This window comes from Carlito syrichta, unplaced genomic scaffold (genome assembly GCF_000164805.1).
Source record: "Carlito syrichta isolate Samal-C Ts95f unplaced genomic scaffold, Tarsius_syrichta-2.0.1 Scaffold305729, whole genome shotgun sequence".
NCBI classification, from domain to species: Eukaryota; Metazoa; Chordata; class Mammalia; order Primates; family Tarsiidae; genus Carlito; species Carlito syrichta.
In genome coordinates, this window is record NW_007249825.1 from 145951 (window position 1) to 151663 (window position 5713).

At 56.7% G+C, this 5713-nt stretch overlaps 1 protein-coding gene across 2 annotated transcripts in view; it reads left to right on the forward strand.

Annotated features, from left to right (window-relative positions):
- CTBP2 (C-terminal binding protein 2) overlaps positions 1–5713 on the forward strand; it is a 39424-nt gene that overhangs the window by 18820 nt on the left and 14891 nt on the right. The window contains exon 1 of one of the 2 annotated variants that reach the window (XM_021714719.1): positions 2946–2963. The exons of the other annotated variant lie outside the window; for it this stretch is intronic. The gene's annotated coding sequence lies outside the window, so the exon portion shown is untranslated. Of the gene's footprint in view, positions 1–2945; positions 2964–5713 lie in introns of those variants that run through there. 2 annotated transcript variants of the gene reach the window in all.

Sequence of the window (5713 nt, forward strand, 5' to 3'; positions counted from 1 at the left end):
GCCTCCCAAAGGCACGGGATTACAGGCTGAGCCACCGAGCCCAGCTTAGAGCAGTTTTTATGACATGGCTAAACGTGTTTACAAAGCGAGGGAGGCTGAGGTGAGTGGATTGCCTGAGCCTGCGTGTTCGAGACCCGCCTGGGCAACTTGGCGAGACCTCATCTCTACAATAAATCAAAAATGAGCTGGGCGTGGTAGCGCACACCTGTAATTCCGGCTACACGGAAGGCTGAGGCGGAAGGATCGCTGGAGCCCAGCAGGTCGAGGCTGTGGTGGCCGGGAGCGGCCGCTGCACTCCAGTCTGGGCGACAGAGTGAGATTCCAACTCAAAAAAAACAAAAAAAAAGCGAGGGAGGTGTCTTTCACCTTGACAACATGAGGCTTCTGCAGACCACCTTCCCCACGCGAGGTCCCCACGTGCCACGTGGGAGGTAGACCCCCTGGAGGCAGCTGTGTTTTGCAAGTTCAATGCCAAGTGTCCTGCAGGCAAGGCGGGCAGGAGGGACCATCAGCTCTGCACCCTAGCGTCCCTCAGCCTCGACACTTCTCCCCACTCCAAGGCAGCCCCGCTTCTATGCCTGGACTCCATCACAAGGTGTTTTCTCCTCCACCCTGGGGAGAGCATCCTTTCCAATGCAGCCTGCTCCCTCCCCAGTGAAACCGCCACTTTCTGCCATCCAGCATCACCCGACCCTTGAGCTGCAAGCAACAGAAGCCATCAGCGCTGAGGTCTGATAAGGGTGTATTTCAGAGGCTTGGGTGTCCACGATATTTAAGTGAAACGGGTGCCTGCTGGGCTCTGGCGATCCTTCCGCCTCAGTCTTCCAAGTAGCTGGAACTACAGGCACGCGCTACCATGCCTGGCTGATTTTTTGATTTATTGTAGAGATGAGGTCTCGCCAAGTTGCCCAGGCGGGTCTCGAACCTCCAGGCTCAGGCCTGTAATCCCGCGCCTTGGGAGGCTGAGGTGAGTGGATTGTCTTGGGTCTTTTTAAGGCCTTCTCGGGCCTCCTGTGTGCGGAAGGATCTGATCCAGGCACTTCTTCCCAGTTCAGCAGTTAAGGGACCTGGGCACAGGGGTGCTGTCTGCATGGACTGCTACCCCGAGCTCCTGGCCAGCCCAGCATGTGCAGCTGCTGTGATCTCAGGAAACTTTCATAAAATCTAGTCAGTTGTAAAAAAGAGGCCAGAGCCAGCCCTTACCTCTCATGTCAGAAATGATCATCACAGCTGCGTCGCTTTGGGGTAAAATCCTGAAATCCTGAAAGCCATAAAATCCTTCCCCTTGGGGCAGTTTGGTTCTTGAGCTGCAAGCAACAGAAACCAATTCAGATCTTTATTATTATTTTTTTTTAATGGATCGTTCTGTTGGAAGGATGTCAGCTTAACTCACATAGTGTCCAGGAAGGCTGGAAAATGGGTCTCAGAAACACCGCAGGGTTTTATGTGGCAGGATCAATCCAGTTTCTTCTCAGTGACTCTGCTTAGGGGATAACATCCTATTTGCTCTGCGTGGTCCTGAGCCAGATGGCCGACTCTAGGCCTGGCAGCCTGTGTCCTCTGAGAGAGAAGCAGCTCCCCAGAATGAAGTCTGGTGCTGACTTCTTGCTGCAGTGACCCCAAGTCTGGATATGCAGAAAGCCTCCAGCAGGCCCACCCGCCTGAAATCTGCGAGACCTTTGCACTTTGGCTTTTTCCCAGGCGACTGGCTACTGTTCACAAAACTCCGGCAGCTCGATCCCGAGATCGTCTTTGTTTTCCACAGAGCATTTCTGATTTCACAATTATTTATTGCAGCCGCAGCTCTAAGCAATGCTGGGACGGACACAGGCGCCGGCCTGGAGCTGGTGGGCTGAGCATCCCAGGTGGATGAGGCAGACCTGAAACCAGCTGGTAATTGGTACCAGGGGAGCCAGCAGGGCTTTTTGCCCTGCAGAGCTCATGCCGGACCGTTGGCACGATGTGTCCAGTTGCCACCGTAACGGACCTGGTGCGCTTATCAGTGGGAGATGGAGAAAGGGGAGGGTTGTGCTTTTAGGGGAGCCCCGGAGCCTGCGATGCTCGTCTGCACATGTCTCCTCACATGACGAGGCCATGTTTGCACGCTGTGGTGTGGGACCATCCTGCACTCCCAGTGCTCCAGGGCTGGGAACTGGGAGAAACAGCAGCATCGCAGGACTTTTGTCAGTCTTGGGGTTTGCGCATGTGCCTTCAGCAGTGTCTGGTAGCTAGGAGCCGGGTGCCTCGTCCTAAACCCCGGCTGTTAGGGAGCCTCATTAAACAGCGGGCCTTGGGTTTTCTCCTCCCAAGTCCCCTCGCCTTCTCCACCTTGGCCTGGGGGCCAGCCCTGAGTTCATACCCGTTCCCCCTAGGCCCTTCCAAGGGGCCATTTCATCTTCATGTCTATGATGTGTCAACTCTATCCTAATATATATATATATTTTTTTTTTTAAGGGTTTAAAGAAAGAATGTATTCGAACTACATAAACAAACAAAAAGGTATTACAGAAGAAAAAATAATGTAATAATCTATGTACGTACCTAACATACGAGCGTGCGCTTACATCGAAAACAAAAAATAAAAAGGTAACGTTGGTACTAGATATATGTATTTGACAAGTGTGCATTGAAGAATTCTCTAATACCGAACATTTAAAATGTGGAGAGTCATTTTTCAAGATACAGAAAACAGTTGTTAGGATAGGCATCCTGATATGTTACAAATTGTTGTCGGGAACACGGAGAAGGGTGTCAGTCATCATGTGAGGTTAGATGGAAGGGGTATGTGTATATAAATATACACATACACACACATACACACACACTTCCGGTATTTTTCGAGAGCTTCCAGGAACCTCTGCCCCAAACTCCAGCAAGATCGTAGGGGTGGCAGGGTCGCTGGAATTTAACTCCTGATGCCCCGGTGTGTGGATGGGCAAATTCCTCTGGGACTGAGGGAGCCCGTGTGAGACAGTCCCTGTCCTTCTACAAACAAGCCTTGGCAGGACCCAGCTAAGCTTGCTCTCGCCCCCAGTGCTGGGGTCTCCTGCAGCCCCTGTAGTCCTTCTCTGAGCTCCCCGTGGTCCTGGCACCTCATGCAAGAGTCTTGCCTGCTCCGCCTGCCTGCCATCTCCACCGAGCCGCGTTCCCGACACAGGGACCTTGGGGCAGCACCCCGTTCCTGCTCCCTTTCCTGCCTTGCCACGAAATACCTGCTGCCAGGCGTCGAGCCTCGACCCGGGCCAGGTAGCCCAGGGGTCCTTGGACCGGCCTCAGCTGAGTCCGGCAGGCCTGGCCTGAAGGGGAAGCAGGGGCAGGGGGTGTGTTTCACCAAAGAGAGAGGCAGCCGAAGCCAGGGAGGGAGCCGATCGCTAGGCAACCTGGAGTTTGTTGCCCGGGTAACGGATCCACGCTCCGATGCCGCGGATGGACATCTTGTGACGATGGCGTCTCAGCCTTTCCAGATGCCTCCATGGCTCCAGATCCCCTCCTGATGCTGGGGGTCGCATTCCCGTGGGGCTGCTTTTGATGAACAACTCGGAGTTCTTGTGATAATCTCGCACTGTGTGTTGACTGTCCTGAGAGCCCCCAAAAGTCAGGTCAGGGTGTTCCTCCTCCCGAGGGCAGGGCCACCAGCCCCTCACCCAGTCCCCAGATGGGAGTCTATCCTCAGACCTCAGGTAGGGGGCAGGAGGAGTCCGGCGAAAGAGAAAGAACCCTGTGGAGCTTGGCCGTTTTGCCGTTTTCTGAGAAAGAAAGAAAGCCGAGGCTGGAGCTCTGTACCTCGGTTTCCCCTCTGTTAAGGGGGATCACGGGGGCGTCGCATGTCTTGAGGATGGATGGAAGAGTGTGCAGCCTTCTGTGTGCGATTTCGGCTTCCTCGCTTCCATCTCTGCATGGTTTCAGGAGTGGACAGGGGTCTCCAGACGTCCTGGATGAAGACGTCATCCTTGGCCCCAGGAAGAATCCCACCCCCGTGGAGGGAGCATCAAAGGCTGATGGCAGCCTCTTGGCCTTCCAGCAAACAGCAGCGTTCACCCTCTCGCACTCACGTGGGTCTTGGGCTGGTGAGGACATGGTAGGGTTCAGAGTCTTGGGGCGGAGTGAGGCGGCCGGCGCACACAAGCCCTCAGTGTCTGAGTCAGGGTTTGGCTGTCACTCGCAGGCTGGGAGGGGCCACGGTGCCTTTGGGGTCCCAGCCTGGGAGGGCAGGAGGGCTGTGCGCCGCTCTGGGTCCCCCCAGGCGTGGGGTCTGCAGCCTTGGCTCCGCCAGCCCCCCTGCTCTCCGAGCTTGTTTTTCTGCGGACAGGATAAAAGCGTTTGCTGTGCTCTGTGCTCAAAGAGACGATGGTTGGACGCGGCGGCGGCAGCGTGGGTGCCCGGTCGTCCCTCCCCTCCCCCGTGTGCAGTCTTGGGACCAGGGTGAAGCTCCCACCACGGAGAATTTCCCTCCCGGGCTTCTTACTCAAGTGTGTGGGTGGTCCCGGAATAGCCTCAGGTGTCTGGGGTCCCACGGAGCGGCCATTTCAGGGCCACCCGAGGGCCCTGTAGGGTGTTTTGGGCTGGAAAGTGGAGGCCACACAGATGAGTTTGGCCTGGGCCAAAGCCTCCTGCTTTTGACTTGCAGTCCAGAAAGGCCAGTGGTCCCGAAAACATCACACCTTCCCGGCCCCATGGCCCAGGGTGGCCTTTGTGGGAGAGGGGACAAGCAGACTCTGCAGGAGGAAATAGTCAGAAGTAGGCTGGGCCCAGCCTGGAGCAGTGGCCTGGCCCCCTCGCCTCGGGCCAGGGCTGCCAGGTTGGCCAGAAATGTCTCGCATACACAGACAGGCTCAGGCCACCGTTACATCTGAAAGCTTGACACATTCTGAAGTCTCTCTCGTTTGGAATTTTAGTCTGAAACTAAAGATTTCTAAATTCACAGGAAAACAGACATTGTCCCTTCCTGGCTTCTCAGCGGTGCGGCCCCCTCTGAAGCCCAGGCGGTGGTTCTCTTGTCCGGGGTGTGGGCCTCGATGATTTGACACCCGGGCAGATGGTCAGGAGCGGCTGCAAAATCCAAGGGCTCTTCCAGGGGATGGATTTGAAGGGGAAAGTTTTTGTTGGAGAAAATGCTGCTTCTCCGTCTCTGGGGTTGTCGAGCCTGTTGGGTTTGCAGCACAGAGTGGTGGAAGAAAGCCGCCCCACGGCTCATGCTGCGTCCTGGGCAGACTCAGTGGGTATCCGCATGGCCACGGGGCATAGGGCCAGCTAAGGCATTGCCACCGCTCTGCTGACCGTCTAGAAGCTGTCGTGCTGGTCTGGAGGGAATCACTGGAGAGACTGTACTCAGGCTTGTAGGAAGGGCCAGCTGGGACCCTTCCTGGGTCCATGAGGGCCCCAACACTACACCCTGTGCCCTCACCTCTGTCCCTTGACCTTACTGGCGGCACCGGGACGTCTGTCGGAAGGATCCTGATGGCGCTGACCGGCCCGGGATCAGGAAGTTCTCTCGGTTGCAGACGCTTCACCCCCTGTCCTGTTGGTTAGGGGCAGCTGGTACCAGTGCAGGCGGGGCGGCATGGCCAGGGCCCGGGGCCCGGTCCCGTCTGGAGTGGATGAGCCCGCTTCAGCCTCGGGGCCCGCAGTCTTGGGACCTCAGCTGCAGTCCGGTGGCAGGCGGGGGGCCGTGGGGGCACACCCCAGGCCCACCTGTGGATGGGGAGCGGGGGGG